The sequence below is a fragment of the Protopterus annectens genome, chromosome 4.part0 (genome assembly GCF_019279795.1).
Source record: "Protopterus annectens isolate FY-2018-M chromosome 4.part0, PAN1.0, whole genome shotgun sequence".
In the NCBI taxonomy this organism is placed as follows: Eukaryota; Metazoa; Chordata; order Ceratodontiformes; family Protopteridae; genus Protopterus; species Protopterus annectens.
Genome location: NC_056733.1, coordinates 406,147,257 through 406,168,289, shown reverse-complemented (window position 1 = coordinate 406,168,289; position 21,033 = coordinate 406,147,257).

Genomic DNA, 21,033 nt, shown 5'->3' with positions numbered 1-21,033 from the left:
ACACACACACACACACACACACACACACACACACACACACACACACACACACACACACACACACGCACACACATACACACACACTGTAGAAAAATATAGGTGTGCAACCACAACTGTTCTTGGTAACAGCACAAATAAGCACAGGCACTAGCTGAATAAATTATAAATCTCTTATTATAAATTTCTTTTTGGTATATTGGAGACTATACATTCTAATCCGAGGGGAGGCAGTATAAAGAAAAAATTAGGAGAAAGAGAAGTAAAGTGGCAGATAAAATTGAATGCCTCCATTTATCCCAGTTTAAATGAAAATATTTCTATTAAACCTATTTTGGATAATCATATACACTAAAACTTGATCAAAGACATATTTTTAATACATTATGAAATTTTATATTATTATGATATATATATATATATATATATATATGTAGTAAATATTATTTTTACGAACCATCAGTTCACTGAATTTTGAATGTATCATTTTAAATATTATGATTGTGTATGGTTTGTATATGAATTATATTTTAGTAAGCACACATATTTTAAATAGTGTTGTTTATATATTATATTATTTTGAATGATATGAAATTGCATTTACTCATCAGTAAAAAGCACGGTGCACTTTAAATGATTATTTTTTTAATTGAATGTTAATTCATGAAGGAAACGGATTGGATGCTTGGATTTATTTAAACTATTGCAAATACATGTGAATTTGTTCTGAAGAAGTCTATCAGTGTGTAGATGAAAGCGCTAAACCATTGGATTTTATCGATTAAAGTGGATTTATAATTTATTCAGCTAGTGCCTGTGCTTATTTGTGCTGTTACCAAGAACAGTTGTGGTTGCACACCTATATTTTTCTACAGTAGTTGGCTGTTCTGGGTATCGATTTATTTCTTGGTTATTAGGACAGCATGGATTCATTAGACGAGTTACCATCATTGTTTTCACCTAGAAGGGACGATATTCACAAGTTGCAATCTGAAATGGCTATAGTTAAAGGAGAGCTTACGAGGCTCATTGAGCTTCTCAGCCAGGCGGAACCTCGTAGTAAAACCGGATGCTTGTTGACGTCATCACATGTCCAACGGAAGGATGGGAGCTTCATGGCGGCAGGTACTATCGAAGGGGTCAAGTCCAAAGTTGGCGGTCGAGCCTCTTATGGATCCGGTTCTAGTCATCTGGACAATAACGATAAAGAAATAGACATTACAGGAAATGGATCGGAGGTCGGTTTTGACGCCTTGGGTGCCAAACCTAAACGGATGGTACCAAAGAAAACGTATGCCATGAATGTGAACACTGTCAACACAGGTACTGTACCATTACAAAAAGGCATTAACTCTGATGAGCGAAACAAACGCTATAATTTAAGCAACTTTTTAGTTCAAAATGTTGATTTTTGTAAAGACTTTAACAAAAGACAAAAACACGAGAAGCGGAACATTAGTCTAGACGAGAACGGAACTTTAAAAGACTCTATTATCTTGTTTGGTAAAAAACTAAAGACTTTGAAGAGTGTGCAAATGGATAATTTATACTTAAAACAATGTATAGATACGAATATTGTGCCTATGGGGCTTAGATTTTTTAAGTACCCATTAGGCGTAGAAATGGATGAAGCGAATATTGTGGAATGTACAAAAATGTTTGACAATTTTGGTTTCAGTTTTATGAAATTTATAGTATCTTGTAATGATAGAAAAATTTGTAGTTTGCTATCTGAAATAGAGGAGCTGAATGTCAAAATTACTAATGATTTGTTGTATGAGGAATACGAATTGTTATTTAACAGTCAGTTCATATGGGTGGAAAAGGCAGTAGACAAACAGTACGAGAGAAAATGTAGAAAGATGAATAGGGACAGACAGCAATATGACAATAATGAGGCATACAAGTGGGTTAACAATAAAGACAATGCTCAGCGTGGAAAAAGGAATAAGTACACCTATAGGGATTCTAATTATAGAATGAAAGACAGATTCCAGTTAAATACATGGAATAGTAAAGAAGATGATGTTGATTTTTTAGAAGAAAAGACAATATGGAAAAATGGAGACATGAGGCAGGGCAAGACATATTACAATTGGAGAGGGGACCAATGGAGAAATCAACAGAGAAACAAAAGGGGAACAGAATGGAGAAAAGACTGAACATTATAAAACACAATGATGTTCACTATAGTTTAGGTGAATATAATATTTTTAATTACACACACCTAGACATTAAAGAGGAACATTTTCAGTTATTCACCAAAGGAATGAAATTTGTACCTAACAAGTCCATCAACATAGTAGAACATATTGTAGACTTTAAATATATACGAAAAATTACATGTACAGTTAGAAGGAAAGGAAGGGAGATTGACGAGTGAGTTCAGAAAGCGAAGTACATATACCCCACCTTTGAATAACACACTGGCCACATTTGAAAAGCTGGTCATAGACAAAATGTATGAATATGCAAACAAATGTAAAAACAACAAAATGAAATACAATTTAAGTTATACTGAATACAATTTAATTAATCTACTTAAAATGAATGGCAATGTGCGTATCATGAAACCAGATAAGGGAGGGGAAGTTGTACTGTATGATGTTATGGAATACAACAATAAAATCAATTGTATTTTATTGAATTCTGGAAATTATGAAATTTCTTCTATAAATGAAGTGAATATAGGTTACCGTAAAATTGACATGTATTTAGAGGAACTGTTGTTAGATGAAAGGATTGATGCTGATTTGTACAATTACTTAAAAGTTGAATTTCCTATCATTAGTACCATTGTAGGGATACCCAACATACATAAAAATGTGATAGATCCCCCCTTTCGTCCCATCATTTCTGGGAATAGGTCCAAAACGTTCCCTTTTGGATCTGTCATAGATAAATGGTTAAAACCATTATACAAGAATATAAGACATTTATTGGTAGATTCATGGGATTTCTTAAGAAGACTTACACCGGACCTGTATACCACTAGTATTTATTTTGTTACTATTGATGTAGTAGATCTCTTTTCCAGTATTCCCCTGGTTGAAGGTATGAGGAGATTTAGTAATAGTATGGATAAATAAAGTACTTTAGGATGGGACAAAAAGTTGTTAGCGATGGAATTTATGGAAGTTGTGTTAACACACAACTATGTACTTTTTGAGGGAGAATACTATAGACAGAGTAAAGGAGTAGCTATGGGAGCGGCTTGCGCTCCCATATTTGCTAACTTATTTCTATTAGACTGGGAAAATGAATATATTTTGGAAACTGAATGGAATAGTTACATCAATTTGTATACGAGATTTTTGGACTATGTATTTATGATATGGAATGGTGGAGAGACTAAACTACGTGGCTTTATGAACTATTTGAATACTAGAAGTAACTTTTTGAATTTTACCTTCAGTATAGAATCTGAATCTATACCATACCTTGACACTTGTATTAGTATGGGAAATGGAGGGTTTAAATCTAAAATATACAGAAAGAATACTTTCAGTAACTCATATTTACAATACACTAGCTGCCATCCTTATTCACAAAAAACAAGTATTATAAAAGGGCAATTCATAAGAGCAGCTAGGATGACATCTGACTATGCGGATCTGATTACTGAATTAGATTTCATTGGCAATATGTTTAGAACTAGGGGATACCCCGTAAGTATGATCAATGAATTAAAGGATTACGTAGTTCATAATAGAGGAACTCGATACAAATCGATCTTAGGGTCCGCCATCCAAGATGACTCTAAGATAGTAGAGAACAATAGTAGGACAATAGTTACTAATTATACTGGGGCATGTGTTTTACAGTATGCACCTTATATACAAGATATAAAGAAAATAGTGGAAAGAAATTGGAATATTTTGGGAATTGACAATAGTATATACAATATTGTTGGAACAAGACCTTCATTTGTATTCAGGAATGGATTTAACTTGAAAAATGAATTTGAAAATAAGACTAAGAATGCAAATAGCAAGGATGCACAGATGGGTACAAATAAATGTGGGACATGTAATCAGTGCAACTACATTACAAATGTTAAAAAGATGGTGTTGGAAGACATTAATAGAACTGAAATAGTCATCCAAAAAGGCAATTGCAGAACTTCCCATATAGTATACCTAGCAAAGTGCACGAAATGTTCCTGCTTTTATGTAGGGAAAATGGACAGATGCCTTAGAAATAGGATATACGATCATTATTATTGTATAAAAAGAGGAGATGAAAAGAATGCCTTATGGAAACATTTAAAAGGAAATGGTAGTTGCGACAAATTTCTTTTTGGTATATTGGAGACTATACATTCTAATCCGAGGGGAGGCAGTATAAAGAAAAAATTAGGAGAAAGAGAAGTAAAGTGGCAGATAAAATTGAATGCCTCCATTTATCCCGGTTTAAATGAAAATATTTCTATTAAACCTATTTTGGATAATCATATACACTAAAACTTGACCAAAGACATATTTTTAATACATTATGAAATTTTATATTATTATGATATATATATGTAGTAAATATTATTTTTACGAACCATCAGTTCACTGAATTTTTAATGTATCATTTTAAATATTATGATTGTGTATGGTTTGTATATGAATTATATTTTAGTAAGCACACATATTTTAAATAGTATTGTTTATATATTATATTATTTTGAATGATATGAAATTGCATTTACTCGTCAGTAAAAAGCACGGTGCACTTTAAATGATTATTTTTTAATTGAATGTTAATTCATGAAGGAAACGGATTGGATGCTTGGATTTATTTAAACTATTGCAAACACATGTGAATTTGTTCTGAAGAAGTCTATCAGTGTGTAGATGAAAGCACTAAACCATTGGATTTTATTGATTAAAGTGGATTTATAATTTATTCAGCTAGTGCCTGTGCTTATTTGTGCTGTTACCAAGAACAGTTGTGGTTGCACACCTATATTTTTCTACAGTAGTTGGCTGTTTTGGGTATCGATTTATTTCTTACATACACACACACACACACACACACACACACACACACACACACACACACACACACACACACACACATACAAAACTTTTAAAAAAAACTCAGCCTACTGAAGGCAAAAACAACAAAGTAAAATAAAAATTAAAAAATATATAAATAGGCTTCGTACAGAATGTTGACACATAATCCCCTTAAAACATCTTGGACGACATAAAAGAACTTCCCAAATGATAGCTGACATATCTAAAATAAAAATATTCATTGTTTATCCCATGCAGGGTTCCCTTCAAATTATTTATGGTATGATCCCAGTTATTCTCATTTGGGGTCATATATAATTATCGACCATGGGGTGGATAAGGCTAATCTCTAACCGAATAAGATAGATTAATTTGAGCACTAAAAGGGAAACTAACTAGGGTTGAAATGGCCCACAAGGGCAGCTAGCCTGGTACTTATCTATGAGCCTATTAAAAACAGTACTATCAAAGTTGTGATTTTTAACCTAACTATAAATCAACGTCACACAATGCTACCAATTAGTTTAAAACTAACATTAAATGGACTACACAGAAGCACTGAAATGCCCTAAAACATAATAAAAATACAGTTACCTCAGTACAAGAGTCAAAAAAATATCACAAGGCAGTCCATTCATAAAGTACAGTGGAAACTTCATAAGTTAGTATATTCAATACACATCTTATATATTACCACAGCCCACCAACATGGATGGGGAATATTATTTCAAAGAAAATAATGAAATAAATGGGAAACATATGGAAAATGGAAATCATCGTGTCTTGAGTGTATAAAAAAAAATGATATATCAGGCACTGTAGGATTTGAGGACTTCATTGTAAACTCATGCAAAATTCATCCCCTAAATCTACAAACCAATATATTTTATTTATTACACAACAGACCTTTGTGTATTCCACATGCATGTGCACAGAAACCAGTTGTTTTTGTTTACCATTAAAGGACACAGAGACATCAGTCATAGAAAACAATGTTGTTTACTATACAAAAGAACTTAAAAAGTTCAGTTTATTACCCGGACAAAAGACACAGCTAACAATATGCTCAGAGCAAGTAACTTCAAAACAGTTCTTTACTTCTGGATTAATCTTTTTCAGTAAGTGTCTCTCTTTTTCTCTCTGCCTCTCAGTAAAAAGGATTCCTTTAACAGGAAAAATATTCCATCTTTCTCCAGTTGTACTGTCTCACTTACAGAACCCCTTGACTGAGCATTCAAATCTTCTTCACAAAGTACAACAAACTCTGCTGGGCTTTTCCTCATATTTCCCTTTATATGGCTTTAATTATGACATTTAACTGATCTTATTAATGCAGCAAATTCTCTCTGTGCCCATAAAGAAACATTCCAGCTTAAAGAGACAATATTCATTTACACCACATGCACTTTAGATGTTCTGTATGTACTATTTACATAGGCATTTACACATTTTTGGGTCAACTATTGTGAATTACAACTAACTCCTAGCTTGTAACTATCAATTTTGTGCCCATTGTCTGGCCTATATGCAGTCAATGGGCTATCTGTATTCTGGTAGATTGAGCCAAGCTAGTGACATACTTTAAATGGCTGTAACCTATTTAATGCTTTTATTCCCATCTCCATTTTATCTAGTATTGCCTCAGTGCTAGGACTTGGCAAATGTCCATATCTGAAATGTTGTGCAGCCTTCTCAAATCACTATAGAACCCGATGGTTCCATTAGGTTTTGGAATTAATATTGTGTAGAGGATGTGCTCACTTCTTGACTCCTCTAACATCCTTGTCTGTAATCATTTCTTTAGTATTTCATATTTAACCTTTCTTTATGCCTGTGATATTCTGTAAGGTTTGAAGGTAACTTTTCTGCATTTAAATTACTTTTAACTTGATAAGATGGGGTTATCTTGTGTCTTTATACCTGAGGTCCTAAATTGTGCAGCCTAAAACAGACATTCTTTTTGTATCAAAATTTCAACAATCAATTGTAATCTCTGCATCTCTGCTGTGCACATTTAATGCTTCAAACTATGTATTATGTCTGCCTTCAGAACACTCATTTATTTGCAAAATTTCTGGATAATCGTTAGTAGCATTGATACATGTTTTGTCTAAAGTGTTTTGCTAACTTGATTTTGACAAATTAGACTACTCTACTTTTGTTAGTAGATTCCCAGTATCATGCTGTTCAGAAAGAACAATAGAGCAGCTTCTCATTATATTCACTGAGATATCATTTTGACTTTTACTTTCGTACTTCACAAAACATGATCCTTGCTGGTGCGTAGCAGATTCAGATTTGGTACAAGCATCATAGCATTTAATTTTGGATCTTTCTTATTTGACCCCAGGGATAATATTCTACATAACTGATGCATACAGACTGTCCAAAGTTACTCTACCTTTCTTGTTAACCTACTTTTGTTGAATGGTTTGCTTTATCATACATACCCCTAGGATATATGTAGTCTTTACACCACATCTCTTGACACTTACTTCATCTAGAAATCTTATGTTTGCTCCAATATGTAATACAGAGCCACTACTCATTTTGGATTCCTCTGTGTTCTGATCCTCAGTCCTGTCCTTCTGATTCTGACTTAATGTTATAAGTTGCATGTTTCCTTGAAAACAAAAGCCATCTGCTCTTTCCATGTTTTGATTAGAATGTGTAAACCTACTTATGGACTTTCTGTTGTCTTTTAATGCAGAATTACTTATTCTGTGTAAGAAGCTACTTTGTAAATCAAAGCATGAAAAAGAAGTAGGACCATCTTTTCAGCTTCTTTCTATACACCACTAGCTACATTTCCCTTGGTTTACTCAAAAAGCATTACCTTCCTGCCATACGTTTTTAAAATCAAACTGGAGGTTAACCAACTCTAGAGTTTACACCAGGTTAATCTGGCATGTGGTAGAAGGTGCTGTCTATCTCCTACCAGCACTTGCACTGAGATCTCACTGACTACTCTTCTAGAAAGATTATTTTTTCACTCAGTATATACCACTTTTCTTTTTCCCCCATTATATTGTTCTCCTTCAATTTCAGGATGAATAAGCACCACTCTATTAGTTTCTTTTTTTGTATAGATTCATTTCCCTCTAAACAGGATACCTTAGAACTCATTTTATTTTTAGTTTTATTTTCCCTATCTTATAGATACCTGTTGGCTAGGCTATTCCCTTATTTTACTTTTTTGTCTTGCAAAGACTGAAGTTGGTCAGAAATCTGCCCAGGCACTATTTCTTCCTCTTTAACTATACTAATGAAACTTTTGCTGGTAAGTTTTTCCTCCTCAACATTCACCTGCTGTTTAGAATTCTCTGGAGCTTTCTTTTTATCCTGATAGAAAGATCAGAATTCTGCTCAGGTAGTGGATTTTCCATACATCTTAACTACATTTCTTTAGAATGTGGCCTTTTAGTGAGTGCTCCTTCTCTTCATTTCTGCCAGTCACTTCTGCTTTGCAACAGTTTTAGAATACAATGACACTTCTAATCCCTGCTTTACAACACTTCCAGACTGTAATATTTTATGGGTAAGTCTCTTTCGTCTACTGTTATGCTCTTGCAGGCTGATTTGCCATCAGTGTTGGCTGATGTATCCCTTTAAATGGCGTAGATTCTTTTTATTTATTTTATTTTATTTATTTGGCATTTGTTGACTGGGAAAGTCTGAATGGGTCAGGAACCCATTTTCAGTGGAGGCCTTAAGAGACAAACTCCACAAATTAGTACAATTAATAACATATATGGTAGAACATTTGACAAAGCAAAATTACAATGGTCATTTGATTTACATTTACATTATAGAATATATTTTGGCTTGAAATACAAAATAAAACCTTTTTTTTTTAGCATATTCATTTGAGAATTACAAAGAAATCATTTGACTAGTGTAGATAGCAAAGTTATTTAATTTACATGCAGGTGATTAATTTGCAGAGTTACAAGGTAGTGTGTGGCTGGCATAAAAGCATTTAGGTTCCAATGTCTGAGATTAGCAGCAAAATTGGTTAGTTTATTTAATCTGGAGAGTTGTTCTTCTCTTTGTATCGCTAGCCAAGTTTTTGTACCATTAGGGCTTTTGCAATAGTTTGCTTTGGTCTTTGTTGGATTCATACACTCTAATAAATGTGTCTGGTGGTTAACCTGCTTTTTGTCAAAGTTAGGCAGGGGTATATCTGTAAGCTTATTCATTTGCTGGTTTGCCCACCAAACACTGATAATGAGGTTTACCAAAAGGACTGCCTTACTTCTAGTGCTTCCTCATCTTTAAAACAAGAAAAATCTTTTGCTATTATCAAATCATGTGTTAATCTGGGTGCTACAGTAATTGGATAAACTACCATCTAAAATACTGTTTGTGCTTCTAGCTACATTATGAGAATCTGTTTCTTATTGCCATGAATACATACTACATCAGCTTTCTTAGTAAGAGTTTTCTTTTTACACACATGCTGTTCTTTCATCAGTGTGACAATACAGTCTGTATCTACCAGTTCTTGCAGCTCTCTGTTATCATTTAAGACATTGCACTTATTTAGCTTTGCAATAGTATAGTAACATAATGCAATTTTATCTATACTAACAAAAAATTAGCACATTCCATAGTTATGTCATAACTAGATACATGCTTTTCAAGTGGTATAGAATTTATACATGGTATAACAGTACTACTATTACTAGCACAAAATCTAGCTATGAGACTTTTTTTTTTCAAATTTACAACAGAGTATGTCTATAGCTAATACTTTTTTATTTGTTACTGACATTTGACAGAGGCTTTACTACATACAGGACTGGACTGCTCAGTTCTACTTACAGTTTCACAGCATAAGAATTTTTCTACTAGTAAAACAAAAGTTTCTGTGCTGAAGATCTCTTAGAGTTGTAAATGATTAAAATGTCTACAATTTTAGTTTTAGTATTTTGACTGTCCAGATCTCACCATTAAAAAAATTATATGCTTTAAGTCACATAACTGTGATATTACCATTTTATTACAAGTAACTGTCTAGTTAGGGCGGCCACAGTGGTGAAGCGGTTAGCATTGCCACCTCACAGCAAGAGGTTCTCTGGTTCGATCCTCAGCTGGGGTGCCTTCTGTGCAAAGTCTGCATGTCCTCCTTGTGGTCACGTGGGTTTCCTCCGGGTGCTCTGGTTTCCTTCCATATCCCAAAGACATGCTGCAGGTGGATTGAACACTCTAAATTGGCCCTGGGCATGAGTGCATGCATGTGTGTGTGCCTTCTGTGGAAGGTTGGGCACTGGGCTATCAACTTGGCACCATAAATCATGAGTGGACAGGTGATCCACTGTGGTGACCCCTAACCAGGAAAAGCCGAAAGAAGAAGAAGAAGATTACAAGTAACTGTCTAGTTATAAAACTTCTAAGATTGTTTCTTTGAGGACACATTAGCTCTGACAAGTAATACCCTATTATAGTATTGATAGATCCTGCCATGTCAGAGAAGGCTTTCTATGGTACTCCATTCAGCTGGGCTGAAATAATTCTGTCTCAGTTCAATTTTGTCTTGTGGGTATAACACTCAAAGGTGACAAGGTACACCTCATAGTCCTTCTCCCTTGTTAGCTGTTTTAGTGGTGGATATGTCCATGGCATAGCTATCAATGTGACCATTGTCACCAATGCATTGGCTGAGGCAGCATAATCTGTAGTAGCTACTCCACTGTTATCATTCTGGTAAATGGACCCATAGACCCATGGACCCATGCAGCAGTGTACTCAAAGCAAAAAAAGTACATACTACAGGATTATGGCTCTATCTCACTCTATCAATCTTTGGGGAAATGTGTACTCAAATGGCTGATTCCTTTATGTTCTAGGGATAGGTACAGGTTAAGAACAGTGGCCTGCTGCATTTCTGGACAATTCAAGGGTGGTGCAGTGGTGCAGCGATAGTGTTGTCGCCTCATAGCTAGAGGTTCTCTGGTTCGATTCTTGGCTGGGGTGCCTTTTGTGTGGAGTCTGCATGTCCTCCCTGCATTCATGTAGGTTTCCTCGGGGTGCTCTGGTTTCCTCCCACGTTACAAAGACATAGGTCTGGAGTGTTTCTCCCTGGGCCTCTGCTGAAAATTGGCTTTGTTCCAAGTCAGACTTTCCCGGTTAACAAATGTTAATTAAATATTTGCTTCTTAGTACCCTTTAATACTTTCTTAACCCTTTTTGCTTGAAAACTGTTGAAATATTGTTTATTTTTTATTTTTTTATTTTTATATTATTGGTGTACTTGGAGAATGAGAGTACTTATTGTACAAAATGCATTTACTGTAGAATTTTTTAAAAATAGTGGACAATGTTGTTTTGGCAGCATTTTAAATGTGAAGGGTATGTATTACTTTAAGATTCTTTGGCGCCCTTTTTATGCATTAGGGTATTTAAATGAAAGGTTATGATGTATTTTATTCCACTTGAAAAAGCCCAGCATTGTGTCAGGGTGAAAGTGCTTGTGTGTTGATCATTTTACAATAAATTATTTATTCAGCCATTTCCTGTTGCCTGGACTGCTTTTTTACTTGAGTTTTTAGTTTTGTAGTCTTCTGCCAGTTTTGCTTTAAATGTTAAATAAATAAATAAAATACGCAGGTATATCAGTCTTAGCGAGAGCATTGTTTTATTCTGAATAAGTTAAAAAAATACAGGTCCTTCACAAAAAAACTGTTATTGATAACAACAAGCTCACAATCAGTAGCTTCCAAACAGTTACTTACTGCTGGGTTATATATTCTTTCAGTAAGGATATCTGTCTGTTAGTCTGTCTCTCTGTCTCTTTTTCTCAGTAGTTCAGAGCTGCTTTAATAGGAGTTAATTCCAGCATCCTCCTGGTGTGTTCTTGTAAGTCACTCTGCTATCTTACTTGCAGAGGCACTTTTCCAAACATTAAATCCTCCCTCATAAAGAGCAAACAAAGTCTGAAGTGGCTTTTCCTTAGCTCTCCTTTTATGTGCTATAATTGTGTTATAAAAATGGTTTTACTAATACAACAAATCCTCTCCCTGTTCTTGAAGAACACATTCAACTAAGGTAAAGAAACATTCCAATGTAAAGAAACTGTTAATTTCTATCACATTCACTATAAGAGCTTTGTATATACTATTTACAGCAGTATTTACACACTTTGGGGTCACTTGTACTTCACCATGTGGTGAGATCTGCTATGCTATACACAATTTGTTTTGAGTTTCAGCCAACATCTATGACAACCCATGAACAGCCACCACCACCCACACTGTTTATAGGCAAGTAGGGAATGGAATTAGATTTCCAGGACTTTCTTTCACACCTTGTACACATCCATGGTGAATTTCAGTCAACCTACAGTATATCTTTGCAATGTGGTAGGAAAAGGGCACTGCCAGAGGAAACCCACATGAACACAGTGAGGGCAATTTGATTCCGCACAGAAAGCACCCCAGATGCAAAGCAAATTAGAGAATCTCTTATTGTGAGGCTGTGAAGTGACAGTACCAAGCATGATGCCACTATGCACACACACACACATGTGTGTGTGTGTGTGTGTGTGTGTGTGTGTGTGTGTGTGTGTGTGTGTGTGTGTGTTTGTGTGTGTGTGTGTGTGTGTGTGAATATGTTAGTTTAAATGGGGTATATGCCTTTAAATGTGTGTTAAGTATTACTTTAGACTGTCAAATTCTCACAATTTAAAACAGTAGATGTTAATGGAAGAGGAATTGACAATCAGTGTTCCATAAAAGATGCAGCCTAAAAGTAAAAAAATCAGGAAGCTGGTTACTCAGTCAGAGGGATTATCATGAGGTAAAGCAGGGTCTGCAAAGATTTAGATTACTGGCACTGAAAGGTTTTGGTGCAGTGGCAGACTTAAGGCCTATCTGAGGCCCACAGCAGTGGAGTTATGTGAAACAGAACTAGAGGAGTAATCTCTAATGACTTCAACTTTACATCAAAAGTACTGGTTAAATATTGTAAATAGGGTATGCACTTAACTATAAAAAGCCAAATGGGCTATATTTCATTTCTCCTTTTCAATAAATGTGTGTTTATTTAAAATATTGGCCTTCACTGTTTTTGAAAGAATTTACACTGGTGTAAATGCATGTCAATGTGGCCAGGGTCTTGCCAGTCATTGCTCTTTGTTATTTTATGATATTTTACCTTTGTTTGTTCATGGGGGTGGTGTACTGATCTCAGTGGACCAATTTCAGTCACATCCCAGGTTAATAGACCAACAATTGTAGAAGAAAGAAACAGTGTTAGGATAAGGGACACAAGTAACAATAATTATATAGGTGGGTACAAGTCAGCATGCAACAAACTGTTTTACATAAATGGAAAGAGAACTAGGCAAGCCTCAACTCAAGTGTTTCAGATCAACTGCTCTTATTGCAGCACTTGCATAACCCAAATCAGCATTTGTCCAAATCTCCTAGACAGCACTATTATTTTCCAAATCTCCTAGACAGCACTATTATAATACAGCATAAGACCCTCGATGGTCAGCAAGACAAGTGAAATTTACTTTTCCAAGCATGTCCAGAGGTCAGCTTCAGGTGTACTCTTCAGTTCATCTGGTGGAATTGGGTATCCTGAGGCAATGTCACAACTGCCTCATGTATACAGACAACCCTCTCCTCTTACCTCTAGATACAAACACTTGTGAAAGATGCAAATACACAGCCAGACTGGAGGCTAAGCGCTCTCAACCCATGACTGTAACAGACAGTCAAGAGGAGAAGAGACACACTAGCATCACACCACCAGTCACACATGGATCTACAAAACGAGCACTGGCAAAACATACACATAAATACACAAAAACATATTTGGAGGCACTAGGTACCAATCTGAAAAAGAAACAGGGCCCTCTGAAGCAGACAAGCAAGCAACCTGCACCTCCAAACAAGCCAGAAAACACATAATTCACCTCAGCAGTGTGCCTCACGACAGCCCCTAAGGCAAAACACCATACCCAACACACTAGTAATAGCAGACTCTATAGTAAGTTACACAGATGTTCCACTCACCAGGCTGAACAAGGAGAAGGTTACTGTCAGCTGCCTGTCGGGAGCTAGAATCTGCCACATAACACAGGCACTTAGGTCACTCCAGAACAAGTACAAGTATGACGCTGTCATTGTACATGTTGGTGTGAATGATCTAAGATGTACCTCCCTGGACTACATGAAAAGAGACATTGAGGAGCTCTCTGATCATGTAGCCCAAGCTGGTATGACCCTGACCTTGAGTAGCATACTACCTTCACCTAGAATGATACCACAATACAAAGACAAAATGATCAATTTCAACAATTGGCTATGCTTCTGGTGTCATTCTAAGGGGATTCAGTGTCTGTCTGCCTGGGATGACATGATAGACAAGCCTTGCTATTTCGCCAGAGATGGTTTGCACCTGTCACCCCTAGGCTTTTGAATACTGGCCAAGGCTCTTGCCGTCCCCATAGTGCCTTTTTTAGGCAAGGCTCAAAGGACAAACCAACCACCATAACCAGCACAGGTAACCAAAAACTAAGGGTAATGCTACTCAATGCCAGAAGTCTCAATCTCAAAATGCACGCACTCGAGGCACTCCTCAGTATGGAGAAAATCAATGTTTGTGCAGTGACGGAAACCTGGTTCAAGGCTCCAGAGAGCACCCCAGCACTACCAGGTTACAATTCATATCATACCTTCTGGCCTCAGTTACCGGATCGCAGTACAAAGGGTGGAGGTGTATCCATATTCATCAAGGATACCCACATTTCCAGGTTAGTGGCACAGCATGATGCCCCAGAGATCATCCATGCACAACTATCAGCAGGCAAAACCACATATCAAGTCGTAGCCTGTTATAGATCACCCACCATGTCCCAAGATGCCCACTCAGCATTCCTTGAGGCACTGGAAAATACAAAGGTCCTACCCAAGATTAACACCATAATTTTGGGTGATTTCAACTACCCTGGTATAGACTGGGTGAACTACCAAAGTTCTAACTCCTATGCCCAGCGGTTCATAGAATTTATAAATTCAAATGCCCTTGAACAACTGGTATGTTCTCCCACTAGAGGGGACAACATATTGGATTTAGTCATCACAAATATGGGCGCCCATTGTGCCACACCCATTCTCACTCCCTCTCTGGTCAGATCAGACCACAAACTGATAACCCTGGACATTCTCACCCCTCCACCTCCCCCAGTCAAAGAAACCATCGTAAAAAAACCTTTCCAAAGCAAACTTCAAACTACTTGCGTCAGAAGTGGAAAGCTTCACTATTCCCTTGCAGAAGGATAATGATATCCAGGATGCAGAATCCTACACCAAGGCACTTTATATACATCTTCAGGATTGCATGGACCGTGCTATCCCAAATAAAACCAAGACTCCTTCCTCAAGTAAGAAGAAACCAGTCTGGTGGACCGCGGCCATAAGCAAACTATACAATAAAAGGAGGAGACTTATACAAAAAAAGGCCAAATCTCAAGAAGAAAAATCATCCGTGATCAGCATTAATAAGAAATTGAAGGCCCTCATCAAGTCAACTAAAGCCAGTTTCGAAAAGAAAGTTGACAAGGATGCCAAGGATAACCATAAGGCCTTCTATGGTTACGTCAAAAACCTAAATGTCAATGCTCAGGTCTGTTCTGAGCTAGTACAAAATGGAACAAAATACACTGACCCCACTGACATTGCCAACATCTTGGCTGACAGGTTCAGTGCAAATATCTCCCCCACCTCACCACCTGCAGGGCCTATTACTATTCCAGGGGATTGTGTAACTCCAATTATTACAGATACATTGGTTAATAAGGCTCTATCTAAAGCTAAAAACACTGCCTCAATGGGACCAGATGGTGTCCTGGGTTGTGCAAGCTCCAAAATGAATTAACCCCGCATCTGAACACCCTGTTCAGTCTCAGCCTCTCGACAGGATATGTGCCCATAGAATGGTGCATAGCAATGGTGGTTCCGCTGCACAAGGCTGGGCCCACAACCAACCCTGGGAACTACTGACCAATAAGCCTGACCAATCTGATCTGTAAGGCAATGGAGTGAATCATTTTGGAACTCATAAATGGAGAGATTGGGAACCTCCAAACACTTGACCCCACACAGGTCGGCTTTGTCTAGGGCAGATCATGCCTCCTGAACCTGGTGGACTTCTTTGAGACAGTTACTCAGGCTATAGATAAGGGAAAGTACACATGGCTTACCTTGACCTTGCTAAAGCATTTGACACCATTCCCCATTCGGGTATTATTGATAAACTCACCAATCTGGGCATAAACCCTTATGTCACAAGATGGATCACAAACCGGCTCTCAGACAGATCCCACAAAGTAAGAGTAGCGGGATCTATGTCCGATTCCAGACCAGTAACGAGCGGTGTGCCTCAGGGCTCTGTCCTGGGGTCCCTCCTGTTTGGCATATACTTCTCAGAAGTACAGGCAAGCACTGAAGGGCTGTGGCTGACCAAGTTTGTGGACGACTGCAAACTGGGTGCTATAATAGAGTCTACGGACGACATGGATATCCTCCAGAAGGCTAGTATGCATCCAACATTTGTACATAAAAATTTAGTGAAAAGACAATATATGAGAATAAGCCGCTTACAAAATACAGATGAAGGCTTTGTGAAGACAATGACTATATTAGAGAAAGACTTCTTAAACAGAGGTTATAGTGAGAAAGACATAAATGAAAGCTCTAAATATACCATTGAAAATAGGGATGGGAGATGTAAACCGCTCTTCTCAAATACTATAGAAGATGTTAAAAGCAAGGAAGGTCATGATTTTAAAGTTAGATTCCCTATAATTTATTCAAGTGACATCAGAAGGTTCTGTAATATTTTTGAGAAGAATTGGAATGTTTTATTGTCGGATCCTGACTTGAGAGAATTGTTAGAAGATAGACCCAGCTTTTCTTTTAGAAATAAGAGGCCCTTAAAAAGGCAACTCTGTTACAAATCCAAAAACAATGAAAGAATGATGCTATCTGATAGGCAGGGGACTTTTCCTTGCAGAAATTGTACAGCATGTGACTATTGATATAATAAATCTACATATAAACATCCTACACTAGGATTTATAATTGATATAGATTTTTATGCTGACTGCAGAACACAAAATTTGGTTTATTTCAGCTTCTGCACTGTCTGTCATGCCTTTTATATAGGCAAAACCAATAGGTGTCTAAAGGAACGTATCCTTGAACACCTTTGAGATATAAGAAATAAAAAAGACACAAGTGCTTTAGCAAAACATGTGGAAGAAGAAGATAGGAAGCATATTTTTAATTTCATGGTTTTAGAAATAATAAATAAAAGTAAGAGGGGAGGTGATACAAGGAATAAGGTAGAGGAAGCAGAACAAAGATGGATTTTATTACTTCAGGCAGATAGGTCTCCTGGATTGAACAATGCTGTTTCCTTGAAACCTTTTTTAAAATCCAGACCACTAAAACATTAAGTAATATGGATTATTACATAAAATGTGTCTGTTATATATATACTTTATTTCATCTTATGCAGAATATAAGGCAAATTAATATACTGATGTATGCAATTTTAATTAGTCTATGTCATAGTTCTATATGCGTTTTCATTGGTTGAATCATATTTTAAATACCAATGTTTTAACTGTTTTTATGAGTCTGAAGAAGCGATCAGCTGACTTAGATCGCGAAAGCGCTTACTCTTATTTAATCAAGTGGTGTGAAACTGCAAGTGAACTGTTTCCTACCTTGATCACTACATCTCAGTTACAACTTTTGGTTTTATAAAGGGCACTACTGTGAAGCTGCAAGTGATTTATTTCCTGACGTGGATTATTCCATTTTTATCTTCAGCTGTGGTCTAACCATTGGTCTTTTCATTTTTTTTTCACTTGAGGTGTATACCAGGCGTTTATCCAGCTTTTGTTTTCTTTCACGTGATCCTCCAGAAGGGCCTTAATGAGACTGATGCATGGTGTCAAAGCCATGGTCTCAAGCTAAATGCTAAAAAATGTGTAGTAATCCCCTCTGGAAAAAACAGAGTATCCATGAACTACAGCATAGGAGGTAACCCCTGAAATATGAAGAAGTAATAAGGGATCTAGGGACCCAAGTAGATAGTCAGCTTTTCTTTGATAACCATGTTGCCAAGGTGGTTAGAAAATCCTTCTATGTGACCCATCTGATCACGAAAAGGTTTGCATCAAGATCTAAGGATGTAGTGGTGCCCCTCCACTCTTCCCTCATCAGACCCATAATTGAGTGCAATGCACCAATTGGAATGTACCTGGCCAGGCATCTCCAGCAGCTGCAGAGACCACAGAGGTACCTCACTAAGAGGATTACTGGCCTCAAACAGTTGCCCTATGCAGCACGATTGAAAAAATTAAGGCTTTTCTCTGTTGCATACCGCCTTCTCTGATTACCAGGCAAGCTTGTGTTAGACAGTAACAATGCTACCCCCCCCCCGACCAATGGGAAATTATGAAAGGTTTCAAATATATACCTATGAAAAAAGGTAACCAACATGGACAATATTAGATATCAAGATGTTTATTAGAAAAATAAATTTGGAGCAATTTTTTCATGGCACACCACTGGTTACACTAAATAGTATGATTCCCAAAAAAAAAAACAGTACTTTTAATCCACCACTTCATCCACAACTAAAACATTTGGAACAGGTATTAGAGAATGAACTTAGGAATGTATTTAAAAATCAAGAAAATAGTTATATTAAAAACAACCTGACCAAGGAAGAAAATATTTTATTGAAACAACTGTGTACTAATCCAGATATATGGGTTATGGAACCTGATAAAGGAGGGGGAATTGTATTAATGGATAAAATTATATATGAGGGAAAGATGCTCTCTCCTGCAGGATGTGGACAGATACAGTGAGGTATCAATCAATGAAATAAACATCGCCTATCATAAAATTGATTTAGTATTGAAGGACTTGTTTGATCAGGGAGTCATTGATTTTCAAACATACTCTTATTTGGAAAACAATTCACCCAGAATACTGTCTATATTTGGTACTCCTAAGGTGCATAAGGATGTGGGGGACCCCCCTTTCAGACCAGTAGTTGCATCAGAAGGTTCTAAAATAGCTCCACTGGCCAAATTTCTGGATTGGAAACTTAAGGATATATGGGGGGACGCCCCCACATCCTTAACGATTCCTGGGATTTTCTGGCCAGAATTAGACCAGAATATTGTGTTGAGGGACTTACATTTTTATGTATTGATATTGTTGATTTGTTTTCTGTCATACCACATGACTTGAGATTGTCATGGTTAGAAGAAGCATTGAGAATGAGGCAAAATATCTCAGAAAATGACATTTTTCTTTGTCTGAAACTAGCAGAATTGGTCCTTAGAAACAATTTCCTGTTTTTTGAAGGGGAATTTTACTGGCAAGAACAGGGAGTTGCTATGGGGGCTAGTTGTGCCCCCACCTATGCAGATATTATTTTATCTGTATGAGAATCCAAATTTATTCATACTTGTCCTTTCTCACAGTACTGGAAACTCTACACTAGATACCTTGATGATATCTGTATTTTTTGGATAGGAGATCGGGTTTTGTTGAAAAAATGTATGAATTATCTTTTTGGAACCACTACTTTTTTACAGTTCACACATCAGGCAACATTAGAAAAATACAATTATTTAGATGTGACTATATCCAATACTGGTAAAGGATTTAAATCAGTAGTTTACAGAAAACCTACATTTTCAAACACATATATCAGTTACAATAGTGCACACCCCTATTATCAGAAAAAGAGTATTATCAAGGGAAATATGTTACAGTTAGCCGGATGACATCTTTGGATTCTGATTTTCAGAATGAATGTAAGGTATTAAGGAAGATGTTCACAGACAGAGGCTATCCTACAGTTCTGATCAACAATATACAGTCAGAAGTGGAACAAGGGAGAGAAGATAAATACAAACCCATGTTAGGTTCAGGCCCATTGACTCATGCACAATGCACAGTACAAAAAACAAGTCAGAAAGACTTCAATAGAGCTTATGTGACCAATTTCAGTGGAAAAGCATATTTGGTCAAATCCACTCTTGAAAGAGAGTGGAAAAAGTTTTCTGAATTCACAGACTTTGAGGTATTCAAGAACAAACCTTTAAAGGTTGTTTTTAAAAAAGGACAGAATATTAAAAATGTACTGGAACAGGCAGCCAATACACAGATATTCACACAAAAAAGGAGGGGGACATACAAATGTGGTGCCTGTAATCAATGTAAATAAGGGGAAAAGGTATGTGTACAGGCAAGAAATAAAACCATATATAATAAAAATTACTCAAATTGTAATTCAAAGGGACTAGTTTATCTAGTTACATGTGGTTCCTGCGATGCCTTTTATGTAGGTAAAACTGAAAGACAACTGAAACGCAGAATTTACGACCATCTAAATGATGTGAGAAAAAAGAACAGTACAAATGCTTTGTTTAAACATACATTAGAGTGCAGTAATGCACAATTCCTTTTCTTTGTAATAGAGATGGTTCCACAGGAAGTAAGAGGGGGTCCCTGGGAAACCAAATTGGAATTCAGAGAAACATTATGGCAGATAATTCTGGAAGCTAATAAAGCCCCAGGACTTAATGATTCCATTTCAATTCTACCCCTGTTAAAGCTCAGATCTACTAAATTATAGAGGTGACTTCTTAGGAATTAGTTGTATACACATATTACATTTCTTCAAAACATATTATCCTTTACAATTGCTGTATAGGGATTTATTATCAAGTTATTTGTTTATTATATTTATTTATCTATATGTATACATCTGATACTGTTTGAACAGTATATGTGCATGAAATTTATCAATGTTGTGAACTTTATAACAATATAGATTTTATTTATTCATTTTTAAGAATTTTATTAAATAGCAACATGTTTTTAATGATATAATTGATTAATTTACTAACAAGGGGAAGGGTATATCATTATGCATTCAGAAGTGTCCATTATCATGTCTGAAAAAATCCGGGAGGTTCTTGGAC